The sequence below is a fragment of the Heterocephalus glaber genome, unplaced genomic scaffold (assembly GCF_053883595.1).
Source record: "Heterocephalus glaber isolate CG9 unplaced genomic scaffold, H.glaber_assembly_v1.0 deba00001523, whole genome shotgun sequence".
Classification (NCBI taxonomy): domain Eukaryota; kingdom Metazoa; phylum Chordata; class Mammalia; order Rodentia; family Bathyergidae; genus Heterocephalus; species Heterocephalus glaber.
The window spans coordinates 3,393,180-3,412,986 of NW_028258327.1; the positions used below are offsets into that span (position 1 = coordinate 3,393,180).

General features: G+C 36.0%; 1 pseudogene; it reads left to right on the forward strand.

The window, feature by feature from the left end:
* Positions 1–1,854: 1,854 nt before the first annotated feature.
* LOC101696464 (TATA-binding protein-associated factor 2N pseudogene) overlaps positions 1,855–19,807 on the forward strand; it is a 42,427-nt pseudogene continuing 24,474 nt past the window's right edge.

Genomic DNA, 19,807 nt, shown 5'->3' on the forward strand with positions numbered 1-19,807 from the left:
ATTTTTTTCCCACATTGTGGTTTGTCTCTTCACACTGCTGGTGGTTTCTCTTGCTGTGCAGAAGCTTTTTAATAAGAAGAGATCCCACTTGTTGATTGTTTGTGCTAGTTCATGGGCAACTGAGGTTTTGCTCATAAAATCTTTTCCTACACCGATGTCTGCAAGAGTTCTTCCTAACCTCTGTTCCAACTGGTTCAGTATTTCTATTTTAATATTTAGATCTTTAATTCATTTTGATTTTAGTTTAGTGCATGGCACGATATATAGGTCTAATTTTAATCTTTGGCAAGTTGAAACCCAATTTTTCCAGCACCATTTATTAAAGAGGCTATCTTTCCGCCACTGAGGGTGTTTGGCTCCTTTATCAAAGATGAGATGGCTGAGTGTGTCTGGCGTTGTTTCTACATCTTCTAATCTGTTCCACTGGTCCTCAGGTCTGTTTCTTTGCCAGTACCATGCTGTTTTTATCACAGTAGCTTTGTAGTATAGTTGCAGGTTGGGGATTGTCTAGATGTCCTAACTTGTTTTAAAATCTTCATGGCAATTTTGGTCAAATAAAACATTATCATGTGTCCTCATCCACTTTTGAATCAGATCTAGCACTATGTGCCTTGTGACTCTTCTTGACTCAAAGTTTCCAAGACAGGTAGACATTTTGAAGCAATTCGGGACATTCAGACAGCTATTATAGGACAACCAAAGACACTCACAAAAGAGGACTTTCAGAACTACTTAAGAAAGTGACAAGAATGATGGGATTAGTGTCTCTCAAATGAGGGTAGTATTTTGCAGTGGATTAATGGCAATCTGTCTTTTTGCCATAATGATTTTCTTGTAATGTAAATATTCATAGTAGTATCTGCATGTGCTTCATATATGTTCAGAGCTAGTTTTCCTCTCTTTTTTCAGAAATCTTTTTCTACTCCATTTTTTGTTGTTGTTGTTGTTGTTGTCATATCCAACCTTTTTAGGTGGTCTGTTTTTTTCCATCACATTGCTGTGAGATTTTATTTGTCTCTGGCAGTAATTATGATATTATTTGGAATTTCCTTTTTAGTTTTCCTACATTATGTATGCTTTATCCATGGATCTATAGATTCATGTTTTTACTACTTCTGGAAAATCACCTATTAAATAAGAATGGCACTTTTTTCTTTTTTCATTTTCAAGTAATTTTATTCAGGTAAATGTTAAAAGCTTCATTCTATGCTAAACATTTATGTTAAATGTTTCATCTCAATTTTCCTATGTCATGATAGTTTTGGTAGTTTTATATATGTATATATGTACATATATATGTATATAATATATATGTATAGAGGAATATAACTATACAGATATACACACAAATCTTCCCTGATTTTTTTTTTTTTTTGGTACCAGGGATCAAACTTTGGACCTTGCACTTGTGAGGCAGGCAGCAGAACCACTGAGCTAAATCCCCAGCCCCCTTCCCTGATCTTTGATGTTATAACTTATGATTTCTTGACTTCATTGTGCTGTAAAAAATATCCATATATCCATTCTGTTTTCCTTTTCAATAAAGTGTTCAATAAAACACATGTATTTTATTATAAAGTACATCTTATATCAGATGATTTTTGCCTAACTGTAAGCTAATGGAAATGTTCTGAGCACATGTAAGTTAACTAAGCTAAGCTTTTATGTTTGATAGCTTAGATGTACTGCACTAAATGTATTTTCAGCTTGCATTTTAAACTTTTGATGGATTTATCTGGATGCAACCATCATAACGAATTGATCATCCACTTTCCCAGAATACTTACATCGGCACATTTGCATATGAGTGTGCACCTATATAGCTAAGTTACTCATGCAACCAGGCAATGAACCATGACTAACCGAGCAACCATGGTGCTTTCTGAGGGCAAAAAAGAACATGAAATTGTTAGTGGAAGAAGGTAGTTATAAGTAGCACCTAGCACATGTGACTAGTTATAGAAATGAGGATTGATAGTTATGAATTTTTCTCCTCTGATGTAAATATGTTCCCATGTGGATTAACTGAACTTTTTGCTTTCTAATTCTGTTATGCCCTTATCATGCTAGAAAACGTGGCAATGATATTTATTAACTTTAAAGTTAACATTTCTTAGTATTTAAGTTATAGAATGTCATTGATAAATCAACTAGAGAAAAGTGAACATTATCTAAACACAGAACCTAACTTTGTAGCCTTTTCTGGGGAAAGTGTCATATCATATTTAAAAGTTTTATTGTATTAATTGGAAGCATAATTTTGTTATTGTTTTTATTTAAAGGTTAAGTACAGTTAAAGAGGATATATTGGGGTACCTTTGTAATTAATTTACTAGATTAGGCTGAACCAGCTTTCCCAGAATTCCCTTTCTCATACAATTCTGGTTAAGGTAGGACACAAAGAAGCCTGGGGAAAAGTGGCCATTTTGTAGCAATATTGCTGTTGATCTGCTGAATTACATTATTGGCATGAAGCAATATCTAGTTCTAAACTTTCCCTAAATTTGATTCTCCTTCAATTTCTCTGGCTCTGGGAGCAATGTGTGTGTGTGTGTGTGTGTGTGTGTGTGTGTGTGTGTGTGTATTTACCTTCATTATCATGATCAGAGAGCACCGGATACTACTTTATTCCTTTCTCATCAAGGTCAGAGGCTATTAGAATGGATAGGGTTTGGTCCATATTGGTGTAGATCTGGCTTATACAATTGGAATTCAATCCTCCCTGGTGATCTCCCTTTCCTGATTCTACTGTGCCCTGCTTGTTTCAGGTTCCAGCACTGCACAAAGACCATGTAGCCACCCTCAAAACTGCATAAATTAATTTGCCTTGTAAAATCTACACAAAAATGACCAAACTCCAATGTGCTACTGCTGGCCAACTCTGGGAAATTATTGCATCCAAATAAGTAGCAGGGGTTTAAAATCATATTCAAGGAATAGAATGTTGTAAAGTTATTATTGAATCCATGTAATTAATTAGATTTTGGGGAAATTAATAAATAAATGAATGAATAATATTCTATCTTTAAATTACTTATTAATTGAAAAGGGCATAATAATTGTACTTTAGAGTTAGGGGGAAAACTCTGAATTTAATGAAGTGTGAAATGTTTTTATTTAAGTCCATACATATTCTGTTGATCTATGAAGTGCAAATTTTGCCAAATGTGGCCAAATGGAGCCACTTCAATTTTGTTCTTGTTTTATTTAGTTTAATTATGTTCATCACATTTGTGCAATTTTTTTTGTAGTAAAGCAAGATATTCTGGTGTCATCTTGTATGTTTCTTGCTTCAGTCTTGGAATCAGTCATTTTCCAAAAGTCACTTTTTCTTTTAGGTAGTTAATATTCAGAAGTTCATTATCTATGGATTAATTGTGTTCTTTCTATTCAATTATATTTGCTGCTAGTGCTATTCTCAGAACATGAATATATATATATATATACACACACATGTATTTGATTATGTATATGTATATATCCTTGTGTTTACACAGACATTATTTAATACCACACAATATTCTTCATTGTGCATTTCTCTCCTTTGCCTAATTAACTGCAAATATGACAAAGATAGAAGAGATCAAGATAGAAACAAATTGATTCCTACTGGGGAATCTTAAATTAGCACAATATTAATTTAGCACAATTAGAATGATATTCACATTTTAAGATTACTATAGCCTATATGAATTCAACTTACACAACTATTTTTCTTTGTAAAAATAAATATTTTTCTTGCACAAAATAAGAAAGTACTTTATATTTCATAAACATAATAGATGTTATAGTCTATTTAACTTTGACTTAATAAGGAAATTGATTCAAAAAACAAGTAGTCCTTATGCTTGAATACCACTTGACCACTTATATTTTGTACTTTTTGTACTTCTAAGTTGATCATGATTAGCCCCCAGAGAAGCCATTGGTTTTTGGATAAATACTGGTTGATATTTTTTAAATATCTTGGACAATGCCTGTAAAACTTAGGTATTGCACAAACAAGCAATTGCTGCATAAACCCCCATGACAATACTAAATGCCTTACTACTATGATTCATGTAAATCTAATTCTGCAGCTGGTAAGCGGACCTATAGTGTACTGGGCTGAGAAACTCTGCTGAGTTCAGTAAGGCTTTGCTTACATATCTAGTTTGATTGGAGGTCAACAATCTTTGTTGGATTGGACTGGGATCCCTATATCTCTCATCCCATAGCACTGACACTATTAAGGGGAATGTAAAACTGGAGAAAAGACCTAAAAGACTAGGCTCAATACAAGCACATCATCATTTCTAGTAATGCCTCATTTTCTAGTAAAATTTAATTCATATTGGCCACACCCAAAATGAAGTGAAGGAGATGCTTAATTCCTGTAAAAAAAGAACCTTTAATTCCTCTAGAAAAAGAACCTGCAAAGCCACATTGAAAAAAGTGTGGATGCCAAAACAAAAAGGAATAGGGCTAATAATTTTACAAAAGATGTTGGAGGCCTTTTGTTCCATGTCATCTTTATTGCTGAAAAGTTGGTTAGAATCACACAAATTTAGGTAGTTCATATATGAGAGAAGAACTGATCTAAGTATATATTCTCTATGCTCCTTGATCACTCTCTTCCATACTCAAGCTCCATGCTGTTTTTTTTTTTTTTTTATTCCAGAGGTATGCTCTGGACTCAAGGACTTGGATATTTCAATTCTCAATATATCTCGAATCTTTTCACAGTATGTATCCAGTGGCTCATTGTAATTATGATTCTTCTTGTAAGTCTCTGCTCCATTTATTAAAATGCTCTGCTCACCTTATTAAAAAGAGTTTTCACAACTGTCAGACCTAAAAAGTTTGTACTTCTTTAAGTTATCATTTAATTTCATTCCACCACCTTTAATTTTCTGCCTTTTTAGTATATTCCTAATAGAGTGAAAGTTATGAGAGAAGGCCTTTTTTGTTTACTGTTGAATCCCTGGCATCAAGAATAGTCCTGGATATTTAACATGTGCTTAATAAATACAAATCCATAAAAAATTTGAAAGAAATAGTGATATAAAGCTCAATTTGATAGTTAGGAAGCGTTTTTGTAATGCTAAAACCAATTATCAAGTTTAGTTTCAAATTAGAATTATGTTTGGCTACAAGTTACAGAGATATGATTTCCTTTCCATGGTGCCTTAAACAACAGATGGGTATATCATATTTTTCTGGAAAAGAAGTCTACATTTTATCAGTTCAGGGCTACTGTGATGGCTCATCTCACCATTGCCTTGAAGACTTATTTTTAAACACCATCTTTAACCTTCATTTCTCAGTTTATGTCCTGATTTGAAACAGTTAGCACAGGTCTAATCATCATGTCTGATTTCCAATTAGAAAAAAGAAGGAAAAGAAAAAGGATCAAAGTTGTTTGTTGGCCAAGTTAAGATTTTTTAAAGGTGTTTGCCTAAAAACACCTTCCTACAATTACTGTCGATGTTGATAACCAAGACTTATCAAACCATGCTAACTTTTCTTGGAAATATATTATTTTTGGACATTTTGCTAACTCCAGGAACTTATAGTTCTATCAATGCAAAAGAAGCCTTGTTATTGAATGTTTGCTGTTTTTTTATTATCATGAATGTGGTAATCAGAATTATTCTCAGACCATATATTACATAAGAAAGGAATGCATTTGTCTTTTATTGTGAAAAAGGTAATTTTTAATAAATGAAGAAAATATAAGAATAAAAACTAGAGTCAAAAAGGAAATATTTTCTAGTCAGAAGAACTGGATCAATACAAACATTATATTCATGTACTGTTCTTCAAAAGTATTGGCTATCAAATTAGTTTTATAAATCATGTGATTTTTCATTTATTTCAGTTGAATAAGTTTGATGAAATCCAGAAAAAATATGAGTTTTATGAACATTAATGTTGAATGATGCAATTACTAGAAAGTCAAATCTAGTGACGGAGTGGCAATGAAAGTCATGGGAAGAGAGGATGGATTGTTCAATCAATAGGCTTATTCATATTGGAACAAATAAAATTCGGTTCCTACATTAGATCACATATAGAAATAAATTCCAGATGGATTTAATAACTAAATGCTAAAAAATTTAAATTTGGAAAGTTAGAATAGTATCTTTATAGTATTGTAGTAGGAGAGGATTTCTAGAATAATACACAAAAAATGCACATTCTAAAGGATTGACTAATTGGACCATATCAAGGTGGGAAAAGCCTCTATCCTGGTATTCTGTAAGATATTATAATAAAAAATGTTAATAGGCAATTGGGTGGATTAACTAATGGTCAACCTGGAACACCCAGATAAACTGAATCAGCATGGTTTTGGCATGGAAGACCCACCTGAGGATTCTTGCCAACAGCATAAAAAGAGAACTGGAAAGGAAGATCCTTGGCTGTTGATTTTCTAGGAGAAGCTTGCTGTGGTTGGTTTTCTTGATGCGAACTTGGCTGTTCTCTCATCCTCAGAGGAGCACTGGTCCCCACTGTCGCTGGGAGTGGCTACTCTTCTCTTCAGGGGAGCTCTGATTTTTGCCGTGAGCATTGCTTCCTGGCTCCAATGTAGATCCCTCAGCCTGGTGGCACAGATCCTTCACCATGCTAGGGCAGGGTTTCTAGTTTCCACCATTGGCCTTTGGGCCTTCCTGGTGAAGATCCTCAATATAGACAAGCATGAGACATTGCCATGGGCTCTAGGCCACTGGCTGAACTCATGAAGGACATTGCCTTGGACTCTAGGACTTCAGGACAAGCATGAGACATTGCCATGGGATTCAGGCTCTTGGCTGGATCCTTTGGGTCTCTAGTGTGTGGTTAGATCTCTTGTACTCCTTTGCATTTGACTTTTTGGGGGAATATTATAAATTAACCCTATAAAAAAAGTACTGTCTTAATTTTTGAAATTCTTATTCAGCTAAAATCATATGTGACTTTCACATCTCCCTAGTTAAAAATTGACTCTCAATGAATACTGAATTCAAGATTGATTTTGTTTTTGTTTTTCAGAAGTTTAGAGATGTTATAGACAACCCTGTTTAAGACTCAACCATGATTCATATTATTTTTGCATGTGTACACACCAGTATGTTACTGAAATCAAATGAAAGTTTCACATAAGCAAATAGCAAGTTTTTCATCAGTAGATCTGCTATATAATAACTATTCAAGAGAATTCATCACTTTAAAGGGAATTAACACTGAATAGAATTTTAAATATGAAATAATGATGCATAATGGAAATTTACATATGCAAACGAAAGTAAAACATCTTTTTTAATTGAAAAAAATGACTGTCACAGCTAAGTGTCATCTTGAATCAATATATTGCTCTAGAACTGGAATTCTGTAACAGACAAAATTGTGTTGTTAATTCACTTTTTTTCTGATGCTTCCCTAATGTACTCTAGCACTCATTTAGAACTATGCAAATTAAGATGTAGACTCTCTGTTAGTTCTAGATTCTCACTTTAGCAGATAACCTCATCTGTCTGGGGACAGAAGCATTAAATCATGCATACCAATGCAGAGTATTGTGAGGAGAAGAATTCATCACCTAACTGCCACATGCTTTTGTCTTGCTAAATGTCCACAAGGGATTATCTTGTCAAGTTTTTACTCACTGCTTGCACCAGGTCGCTGTTTACTATAAAATCAAATATATCATCTCTTCTCCCCCAAAACCTTTTATTTCATCTGTCCTTGAACCATACAAGTATGGATTCTAAATTAAACTGGATTCAAGCAGAATGAAAGTCATAACAGTGAAGTTTTATATTGACTGAAGTAGTCTGAAGTATCATTTTATTTGTTTTAGTGTTTTTTCTCTTGGATGATCTTTTCTTGCTTCACATTTTGGTCACTCTCTCATAGTTGTACCTTAAATAACACCACTCCAATGAAGGGATCACTCAAATGTCTCCTCAAATATTACTCCTTATAGCCTTCATTCACCAATTCTTTGAAATGGCATCTCCTTATCCTTCTTGACATGTTAATGTGCTTCATTCCTATAACTCAAATTCATAATCAATAGAAAAGAGATTAATACTTGTATTTCATTTGTCTCCCATCTCTTCACTCCTAGTTGTAATGTAAACAGTAATTTTATCACCTTGCCCTTCTCTATCTTTAGACACTAACAGGGTTCTGGAATATATTAGTTTCTCAATAAACATTAATTAAATAAATAGATTGCATAATGTTTTTTAAAAAGACAAATTTTATTCCTAATTTACACACATGTGTAATATTGCACATGTTTTGGGGTACCATGATGTTTTAGTACATGTATGCAGTTTATTATGGTCCAATCTGGGTAATTACTATATCCATTGCTTCAAACATCTAGTGTTTCTTTGTAATGAAATCATTCAAGATGCTATTTTCCAGCTGTCTTGAAAATACAGTAAATTATTATTAGCTATAATCACTCTGCTACATAACAGAACACCAGAACTATTTGTACCTACTATAACATTGTACCTATCATCCATCCTGTTTTCATATTCCCTCCTCCATGCCCCCTTCCATTCTATCTTCATTTTCCTCTTGTTGCTCTCCCTTTTCCAACTTTTTGTAGCCAATATTATACTTTCAACTTCTTTTCTTTTTAAGAGTAGGAAAAATTTATTGAGAGAAAGATAGCTTTTGTCTAAGAGAGACAGAAGGGGGACCGGAAAGTGGGTTGCCTGCTCACCCAACTTCTCAAAGGTGTTTTATGGACAAAGCCATGAGGTGAGGTGGGTTCAAGGTGGGACAAAACTATAGTCAACTAAGTGAGATTATAAGTACAGTTACTTAGGTAATATTGATTCATTGAGAAATCACAAGGTGGACAAAACTATGAACAACCAATAAGATTATGACAAGTATCATAATTTAGGTAATATTGATTAAATGGGAATAAGATGGGGAAACAAGTCATGTTCCAAGCATGCAAGGAATGAGCAAGGACTTTTGGTAGTAAGGGGTGGGTCAGGGATCTTTCTTAGAAGATCTTGTTTCCCCACCCAGGTGGTGCTTGATACCTGTTTAGAAAGTCAGTGCTATTCATGCTACGGGGGTGTGGCAGTTTCTCTTCTTTTACAATGCAGGCTTTCAGTGAATATGTCTTGATTGTCCTCCTTGTTGGCTCCTTGAGGGCCAGCCCCATTTAACTGCCTATAAGATATCCAATTAGCTTGTGTATCTACAACATTCCCCCTTCTGAAGAAGTACTCCTAACTGTTGTGAGGGGGCAAAGGGCAAAGACATTCTGGCTACTTCTGGCTGAAGAGGGTTGTAGTTGTGATCAGCAGTCAGAGTTACTCCACAGAGGATCTATCTAAAGGCCCCTGATAGGTGCCAGGCATTGTTATCTTGGGTAGGCATATAGCTTTGAGTCTGAGGAGACAAAGTCACAGAAGCAGTTAAGAATACATGGGAAAAATACTAAAGTCAGCAGTATTGCTTTCTTTTTTTTTAAAATGTGGTACCAGGGATAGAACTTGGGACCTTATGCTTGCGAGGCAGGCAGTGGCACTCCTGAGCTAAATCCCTGGCCAGGATTGCTATGAAAATAGCCAACAAGCATTTCCACAAGGAGGAACTAGTAATAGCTTCCCATAAAGAGAAAGTCCAAGGGACTTCAGAATTCAACATAGAAGTCACATTGTAATTTAGCAGCTAGTTATGAGCTGTTTACAAGGTTGATCTGGTGAATTCTGGCAAAAGAAATCTAGCACATTTGTCATTGGTTCCACTTGTATGACTGCTTGGAGTTTGGCATCCTCTATGCAAGAATAAACAAGACTTTTAAGAAATTAGAGCATGTGTAATCTAAGCAACAGCACACTAGAATGGAAGGGCAGGTTGGGGAGAGAGTCACAGAAATTGAAACAGTGATTATAACCTGCTGGCTCTTTTATTGATGGAGGTTATCTATAAGTCTGATATTTTGTCATAAGTCTGTCTAGTTTTAGCTATAAGAGGCAAATCGAAGAACAAATTTTGCTAAGAAATTTAAAACTCCAGCTGGGCTCTTATAGACTTTAACATAGTTTTTTCCTAATGACCCATAACCATGGTCAGCTAATGATACAGCTGGATTTCTTACCAACCATGGTTGTTTTAGTAGTTGGATCCCTGCAGAAGGTTAACAGACAACAGTTATACCTTATATAGAGGAATTTAAGATCAAGAGCCACAGTTGGTATTTTAGCATGACAATCATGATGACACTATCTTTGTAACACTTACTGTAAGACTGAGGGCCTTACCAAAAGCTCCGAGGAGCTGACTGCAGTGAAGCACACCCGGGGATCCCAGTGGTGCCTCCAAAATGTAAGACCGAGGGCCTTACCAAACGCTCTGAGGAGCTGACTGCAGTGAAGAACGCCCGGGAAGGAACACACCAGACAAGTTGGAAAGTAAAACAGACCTTAGTCTGGCCAGACAGCACTCCTAAAGCAAAGTAGCTTAGAGAGGCGACTAGCCCAGAGTCCGAGGCTCTTTTTATAGGGGGTTGCAGGGGAAGTTAACAGGCAAAATTTACAGAAGAGGAACAAAGGTTAGTGGTCAGCTGACATGTACTGATGGTCAGCAGATGTTTGTAGATTGTTCTATAGATAGCAGTGTCCTGAACATCAGTTTCAAACAAAGAGTTGAGTAATTTACTTTGGGACCTTATGGCTGATACAGATCTTATCTAGTGTCCCGGAACTAACAAGCATCTTTATCTATTTACTCACATTCACAGTTGGGGCTAGGGGAGTTTTATGATTACAGAGTTACGCAGTCCCACATTACATGTCCATCTTAGTATGGAATAGTCTTTCAGCCAAACATCTCCATCTGATCACAAGACATTAAATGACATAAAGAAAACTTTTATTTGTTATCCTTCAATAGGATGTCATTTAATGTACATATTGGTTTACAAATGCACCTTAGAAGTTCATAATGTCTACCCTCTAATTTTAGTAGGTGACATTGTTTTGACTATTTGGTGTCTAAGCATCCCTAAGTGTGGTGACATATATAACATATACATCACATAAGTTTTTAAGAAAACTATTATTTGACTGGTTATCTCATGGTGGCTTGACATACACCTCTTATCACAAGTAGCTGGAGGGCAAGAGAAAGGCAGATACCTGATTAAAAAAAAATAATTACCATAAAAAATATCCTAGAAGACTTGTACACTTGGAAGTCATGAATGTATATACCAGGATATGATAAGGAGTATCACAGTTATATGAAATCCTTTGTCTCTTAGTTTTGTACTGAGAGAATTTTTAATAAAACCTTACTGTTTTCTCACAGAAACTTAGCTGTTTGACCATGACCAATGTATGTATGTGTGTGTGTGTGTGTGTGTGTATATATATATATATATATATATATATATATCACAATAATGATATGTTTAGCAATGTATTACCCACAAGGCTATGGAAATGATTGGCCCCCTTTGTGAACAAGGGCTAGAATAAATTTTTCCAGGCAGCTGCTCCTTTATTTACCAAGAAGTCCTGTCCAGTAGTTTTCCTAAGCCCAAGAGTCTTTAATTATTTTAAAAATTTTTTAGATGACCTATGAGAGCCAGATCATAACAACCCATCATTTTTGACCAATAAAAGATTCTTGAGTTATTATACATAGACAACAATATGTACTGTATTTGTAAAACCAGTTTTAAAATCATTTGGATCATCTGGGAAACTGGGGGAAGCATGTCTTTAGTGACATTTATCTATAAGCCAACTTGAGTTACAAGCAAACATCTCTAAAATAATCCAAAAGGGCAAAAAGAAGAAAAAAAAACATTATTCTCAAACAAAACAGCTGCACAAGTTGTAACAATTTGAACAGACAGAAAAACACACACATAAGATGATGTTTATAAACCAGAGTGCACCCAGATGTTTTTGGCCAAGTTGAATCATAATAGCCCTTTCATAATTTTTAGGCTTGTAACTATAAATTAGACTAGTCAGAACTTTTGTAGGTCAATTAACAGAGATCTCTTGTAAAAGAATCAAAAGGAATAAAAATCTTTTACACCTGTGAAAGTAAAGACCATTTTAAGATAGGCCCCAAGCTGATGGTTTATCTGACTGGAATACCCAGCTATACAGGTTTCACATTGTTGCTTTGATAACCATAGTTGTTTGACAGCGCATGTAATTGTTCCCTCTAAAGTAGCAGACTGTTAAAGGTAATTTTAACCTTCTCAGGGTGGTGGTGGTGGGGGTGTCTGTTCAGGCCAGGTTTGCATGTAGAAGAGACTAGGTGACACTCTTTGGAGCTAAGTATGAATTCCAAACAGTTAGGGAAGAAGGCCTGCCTAGGCTCCAAACTGCTGTGCTGCAGATGTTTACCTATGACAGTATTTTTCCATTTTGAAAAGAAACAAAAGGAAAGAAGGTATCCTTGTCTATCACTGTTGTTCTGTCCCCAATCTAATGTGTTCCTTAGACTTTATCTCATCCAGTATCAGTGGTGGCAGACTAGAAGTGCAAGGAAGTGACCAGAGCCAGGTGAGCTATTCTTAACATTTTTTAATTTTGCCTAAGGGCTGAAAAACAGATAAATCTGGACTAAAACTTTTACATATATTTTTGGAGAGTTTCAGGATTAGACCTAGACCAGTTTTCTATATGATCCAGAGAAAATTGAAGGTCAGCGTTACTATGGAATGGTCCCAGGGAAGGCAAACTCACATTCTGGAAGGTTTGTCTTGAAATCCAGCAGCCACAGACAAGGGAAGTGCCTTCAAACAAACACTGCTGAGAACTGCATTATTTCTGCATTATAACTACAGGACAGTGGAGAAAGAACAGAAGAATGTCTTTAAGTATGGCACAAGAACTAAATCTTAACCATCTCAGGTGTAGAGGGACAATTAAGATCAGGAGCTTTTCCAGAGTTTATCTGCAACCCTTAGCAAAACATGTCTCTAGAGACAAAAGCTATGACTACAACTGCATTGCCAGGCAGAAAATCAAACCAATAATCAAAGAACCTGAATGACTACTTTTTTGCCTCTTGAAAGAGAACGAAAGTGTTCTAACTATATTGTTTAGGGCTTAACCTTTTTAATGAATTACTCTGAACTTATAATATCTAATTTATGATTTAAATACCCTACAGGCTATTTAGCAAGTCCCTGATCTTGTAGAAACACTCCCAAAGCCATGTCTCACCTTTTACTAATGTACAAACTGAAATGGTATCCTGTAGGCAGGCAGTTACAAATGCTTATTTGAGCTTCTGAAATGTGGTCTTGGAATAAGGTTCCCAGGTTAAAATATGGCTGTCTTTTGCATTTCTCTAGATGATAGAAGGGTTGCCCTATCTGACTATATCCAGCTACCTGAAGGTGACAAAAGCCTGTAATGTCTAGGAATCTCCTTAGCTGCTTTAGAGTCTTGGGTGGTGGTAGCATCATCTGAAAAAGTTCTTAGGTTTCATTTAATCTGTTTTAGATCACTGAGAGAAAAAAGACACATGAACACAGGTTTATTCTAGTTAGTATATGAAACAGAAATGCAAGTCATTAAATGATTGCTATTTTCCTAGTGTAAGACAAAACAGTTGTTGTAAGCTGTCTCAGTTTGACCCCTTGAAAGGAGAGGGACTCTAACCATAAGGTGGTTAATTTTAAAATTAACTTCCAACAAGTTGGAGAAAAGTTTAAGTGGTGTTTCTAACTCACTAGCAGAGAGCAAAAGTGCAAATAAAGTTTAACCCATTTAAACATCCAAAAACTCACCACATAGCACTCTACATTCTACAATGAATGTTCCAAAGTCCACAGCCTATTGGAAAAACTATTTTTCTCCCCTGTGCACTCAAATGATGAAGACCATGCCTAGGAGGGGGAGAGAAGGTTCAGATAATGTTTACTCTATCAAAGATTTGTTTTTTACATTTGTCTAGAAGTCTGTCTTTCTAGTAGAGACAGCAGTCCAAACCTGTAGCTCAACTCTTAATGGAGGCTTAAGAAAGGGCTCTGACTGCATCATTTCAGATCACTCCAGAGGCAGAGGATATCTGATGATCACTGATAAGAGTTTCTCTTTCACCTCACTGAGGAGGCCCGATAGGGAAGAGATGTGGAAATTTTCCGCTGATTACTTGGATGCACTTTTGGGAACTAGTTTCTTCTGAGGAAAGTGTGAGTATCTGCCAGAGAGTAGCCCTGACCATGACCCCTCAGTTGTCACCTCATTTTCTGCTAATTACATGCAATCAGAGATCTATCTCCCAAAGGAATCCAATTGTCTATCTGGTTGATGTTCCATCTGCCATTGGCTTCAATAGGAGTCGTGATTCAACAGGGCAACTGGAGAAACCTAACCTCTACTTTGAGAGTGGCAGCTGCCATAAAGGCAATTACTAGCTGGCAGAGTATGCACTGTTTGGCATTCTATAAGGGACAGATAAAAGTCTGAAGTCTCCTTATCTGAGGTGATTTCATAAGAGACCCATATTACAGGGTTTTTTTTTTTTTTCATGTTCAATACAATTTTTTACAATATATTTTTTTGTATTAAATTCTTTTATTAGTACATTGTAGGTATACAACACAATTACATTTCTCATTGGGAACTGTACCTTTATATAATGCATCTTGGTTCTTATTTTTTCCCCATTCCTAGCCCTCCCTTCACACCCTCCACCCTTCCCTATTTACAAAGACTTTATTTCCATTTTTTCCATTTCTCATCATTTTTTTCTTTCCCTTCTATCCTTTCCCCTGCCCCTCCCACTACCCCTACCCCTTTGTACCTTTTCTTCCTATTTTACATTATCGATTATTAATTCTAATCATTGGTACATTTTAGGTATACAATATAATGACATTCATCATTGGAAATTTGCACCTTTACATAGTCTCTCTTGGTTCTTATTTTTCACCCTTGCCCAGCCCTCCCTTCAACCCCTCCATTCCTCCCTGTTTACAAAGATTTTGTTCCTATTTTTCCATTTTCTCATATTAATCTGATTCCCTTCTATCCTTTCCTCTAGCCTTCCCACTTCCTTCCCCTTTGCCCCTTTTCTTCCTATTTCACATTACCTATTATACACTTAGTCCTTATTTACACTTTCAGTTTCTCACACCAGAGAAACTATTTGGTATTTACACATGTATGTCCTATTTTTTTCACTTAAGAGTATTGCCTCATTGTACATCCACTTAGCTATAAATGTCTCTAATTTCTCATTTTTTATGGCTGAGTAGTACTCCATTTTATAAAAAAACCACATTTTTTTATCTAGTCTCCAGTTGATGGGCATATGGGTTGTTTCCAAGTTTTAGCTATTACAAACTGTGCTGCTATGAACATGGGTGCACATATATCACTGTGGTATGATTCTTTTAATTCTTTGGGGAAGATCCCCAGCAGTGGAATAGCGGGGTCAAATGAGACTTCCAGTCCTAGTTCTTTGAGGTATCTCCATACTGATTTCCACAGTGCTTGCACCAGTCTACACTCCCACCAGCAGTGGAGCACCGTTCCTCTTTCCCCACAGCCCCCCCAGCATTTGTTATTGGTGGACTTCATGATAGCAGTCATTCTTTCTGGAGTGAAGTAGAATCTCAGCATTGTTTTCATTTGCATCTCTCCAATGACCAGTGATGTTGAACATTTTTTCATGTATTTATTTGCTATTTCTACTTCTTTGTCTGAGAAATGTCTGTTCATTTCCGATGCCCATTTTTGGATTGGGTCTTTAAATTTGGGAGGTCTGATCTTTTTAAGTTCTTTAGAGATTCGAGATAGTAGACCCTTGTGTGAGGGACAGCAGGTGAAGATTTTTTCCCACATCGTGGGTTGTCTCGTCACACTGCTCGTGGTTTCTCTTGCTGTGCAGAAGTCTTTTAATAAGAAGAGATCCCATTTGTTGATTGTATGTGCTACTTCACAGGCAACTGAGGTTTTGTTCATAAAATCTTTTCCTACATTGATGTCTTCAAGGGTTCTTCCTAACCTCTGTTCTAACTGGTTCAGAGTTTCTATTTTAATATTTAAATCTTTAATCCATTTTGATTTTAGTTGAGTGCATGGTGAGAGATATAGGTCTAGTTTTAATCTTTGGCAAGTTGAAGCCCAATTTTTCCACCATCATTTATTAAAGAGGCTATCTTTCCTCCAGTGGGGGTGTTTGGCTCCTTTGTCAAAGATGAGATGGCTGAGGGTGTCTGGCATTGTTTCTGCATCTTCTAATCTGTTCCACTGGTCCTCAAGTCTATTTCTTTGCCAGTACCATGCTGTTTTTATCACAGTAGCTTTGTAGTAGAGTTGCAGGTTGGGGATTGTGATAACCCCTGCCATGTCTCTGTTACCTAGAATTGCTTCTGCTATTCTGGGTCTCTTCTTGCTCCAAATGAATTTTTGGATTGTTTTCTTGAGGTCTATGAAGTATGCTGCTGGGATCTCAATTGGAATTGCATTAAATCTATATAGCAGTTTTGGAAGTATGGCCATTTTCACTATATTAATCCTTCCTACCCAGGAGCAGGGGATGTCTGTCCATTTTCTGATATCATCTTCAATCTCTCTTTTCAGCATGCCATAGTTTTCAGAGAAGAGGTCTTTGATTTCTTTTGTTAGGTTGATTCCTAGGTATTTCAGTTTTTTGGATGCTATTGTGAAAGGAATTATTTGCCCTATTTCTCTCTCAGTGAGCCTGTGATTGGTGTAGCGGACAGCTATTGATTTTTGTGTGTTGACCGTGTAACCAGCTACTTGACTGAATTTGGTTATTAAGTCTAGAATACTTTTGGTGGAGTTCTTGGGGTCTTCTATATAGAGTATCATGTCATCTGCAAATAATGACAATTTGACTTCTTCATTTCCTATCTTTATTCTTTTATTTCTTTCTCTTGTCTAATTGCCATGGCTAATGTTTCCAGAACTGTATTGTACAAGAGTGGTGATATTGGACATCCTTGTCTTGTTCCTGATTTGAGTGTGAAGGATTTCAGTTTTTGACCATTTAGTAGGATATTGGCTGTTGGTTTTTCATAGATGGCTTCTAACAGTTTGAGGTAGAGATCATCTATTCCAATGTTTTGTAGGATTTTTATCATAAATGCATGTTGGATTTTGCCAAATGCTTTTTCTGCATCTATGGAGATAATCATATGGTTTTTGTCCTTGGCTCTATTGATATAGTATATTACATTAATTGATTTTCATATATTGGACCATCCCTACATCCCTGGGATGAATCCCACTTGATCAGGGTGTATGATCTTCTTGATGATCTTCTGCATTCTATTTGCCAGCATCTTATTAAGGATTTTTGCATCTATGTTCATTAGTGAGATTGGCCTATAGCTCTCTTTTTCAGTTGGGTCTTTCTCTACTTTGGGGATCAAGGTGATGCTTGCTTCCAGGAATGAATTTGGGAGTATTGCTTCTCTTTCAATTTCATTGAAGAGTTTAAACAGTAGTGGCAGCAGTTCCTCTCTAAATGTCTTGTAGAATTCAGCAGTGAAGCCATCAGGGCCTGGGCTTTTCTTAGTTGATAAGTTTTTAATTACATTTTCAATTTCATTGGTTGATATTGGGTTGTTCAGAATTTTTAGGTCTTCTTCGTTCAACTTTGGTATTTCATATGTATCTAGGTATCTGTCCATTTCTTCTGTGTTTTCCATCTTATTGGTGTATAGGTTCTGGAAGTAGGTATTGATGATCCTCTGGATTTCTGCTGGGTCTGTTGCCATTTCACCCTTTTCATTCCTAATTGCATGGATTTGAGCCTTTTCTTTCCTTTTTCTCACAAGGTTGGCTAAAGGTTTGTCAATTTTGTTGATTCTTTCAAAGAACCAACTCTTGGCTTCATTGATTTTTTGTATCATTCTCTTAGTCTCCATTGCATTGATTTCTCCTCTGATCTTTATAATTTCCTCCCTTGCATGAGCTTTGGGGTTGTCTTGCTCTTCTTTTTCTAGAAGCTTGAGGTTCAGCATCAGGTTGTTTAATTGGTCTCGTTCTGTTTTCTTAATATGCGTATTCACAGCTATGAATTTCCCTCGTAAGACTGCTTTCATTGTGTCCCATAGATTCTGATATGTTGTATTGTCATTGTCATTGAATTGAAGGAACTGTCTGATTTCTTCTTTAATTTTCTCTGTGACCCATTGGTTATTCAGAAGTGTGTTGTTCAATTTCCATGTGTTTATGAAATTTTTTGAGTTTCTTTTGCTATGGATCTCCAATTTCATTGCACTATGGTCTTATACAGGGGATAACTTCAATTCCTTTGCACTTACTTAAACATGTTCTATGTGTGAGTATGTGGTCTATTTTAGAGAATGACCCATGTGCAGCTGAGAAGAATGTGTATTCTGATTTTGTTGGGTGGAAGACTCTGTAAACATCTTTTAAGTTCATTTTTTCAAGAGTTCAATTGAGTTGTAATATTTCATTACTTATTTTTAGTTTAGTTGATCTATCTATTTGTGACAGTGGGGTGTTGAGGTCCCCCACTACAATTGTATTAGTGGATATATGACTTTTCATGTCCGTTAGTATTTGTTTTATATAGTTGGATGCACTAGTGTTTGGTGCATAGACATTTATGATTGTCATCTCTTCCTCTTGGATTCTTCCCTCTACAAGGATGTAGTGTCCTTCTTCACCTCTCTTAATCAGTGTTGGTTTGAAATCTACTTGATCTGCCAAGAGGATAGCTACTCCTGCTTTTTTTGGGGTTCCTGTTGCATGCAGTATTGTTTTCCCCCCTTTGACTTTCAGTCTATGAGTTTCCTTTTGAATTAAGTGTGTTTCTTGTATGCAGCATATTGTTGGATTTTGTTTCTTGACCCATTCTGCCAGTCTATTTCTTTTGATTGGTGAATTGAGACCACTAACATTTTTGGTTATAACTGGAACGTATTGACTTGTCATTGCCATGACTTTTTCTTTTTGTTGGGTTCTCCCCCTTTACATTTAATTTCTTGTCATGCCAGATGGGTTCATTCTGCTTTGCTTCCTGGGGTTATGATCCTCAATATCTGTTTCTAGGATATTGTGTAAAATTCTTTGGAGTGCTGGTTTGGTATTCACGAAGTTTCTAAGGTGCTCTTTGTCATGAAAGTATCTTATTTCTCCATCAATTTTGAAAGATAGTTTTGCAGGGTACATCAACGTGGGTTGGAGGCTGTTTTCTTTTAGGGCTTGGAATATGTCACTCCAAGCTCTTCTTGCCTTGATGGTTTGTGTTGAGAAGTCTGCTGTGATTCTGATGGGCTTTCCTTTGTATGTGATTTGTTTCTTTTCTCTGACTGCTTGGAGAACTTTGTTCTTCTGTTGTGTTTCTGGAATCTTAACAATTATATATCTATGTGTAGATTTTTTTTGATCAAGGCTATTTGGAGTCCTATATGCCTCACTTATTTGTGTGTCAAGCTTTTTTCCCCTGCTTGGGAAGTTTTCTGCCATAATTTCTGTGAAGAGATTTTTTATGTCATCTATACTCTGTCCTGTTTCTTCATTGAGCCCAATCTGTCTTATGTTATTCTTCTTTGCATCATCTAGCAGCTGCTGGATTGATTTCTCATGTTCACTTAGAATTTTGAAGCAATTTTTCTTTTCCTGGTCACTAATTGCAATCTTATCTTCTATATCTGAAATTCTGTCTTCACATTGGCTCATTCTGCTGTGTAGACTTTCAATGGAGTTTTTCATGTCCTGGAAATCTATTTGCATCTGTTTTATGGTTTCCATTTGTTTCTTATGTTGGGAGTCCATCATTTTCCTCAGCTCCTCTCTAGATTTATTAATCATGTCTTGCACTA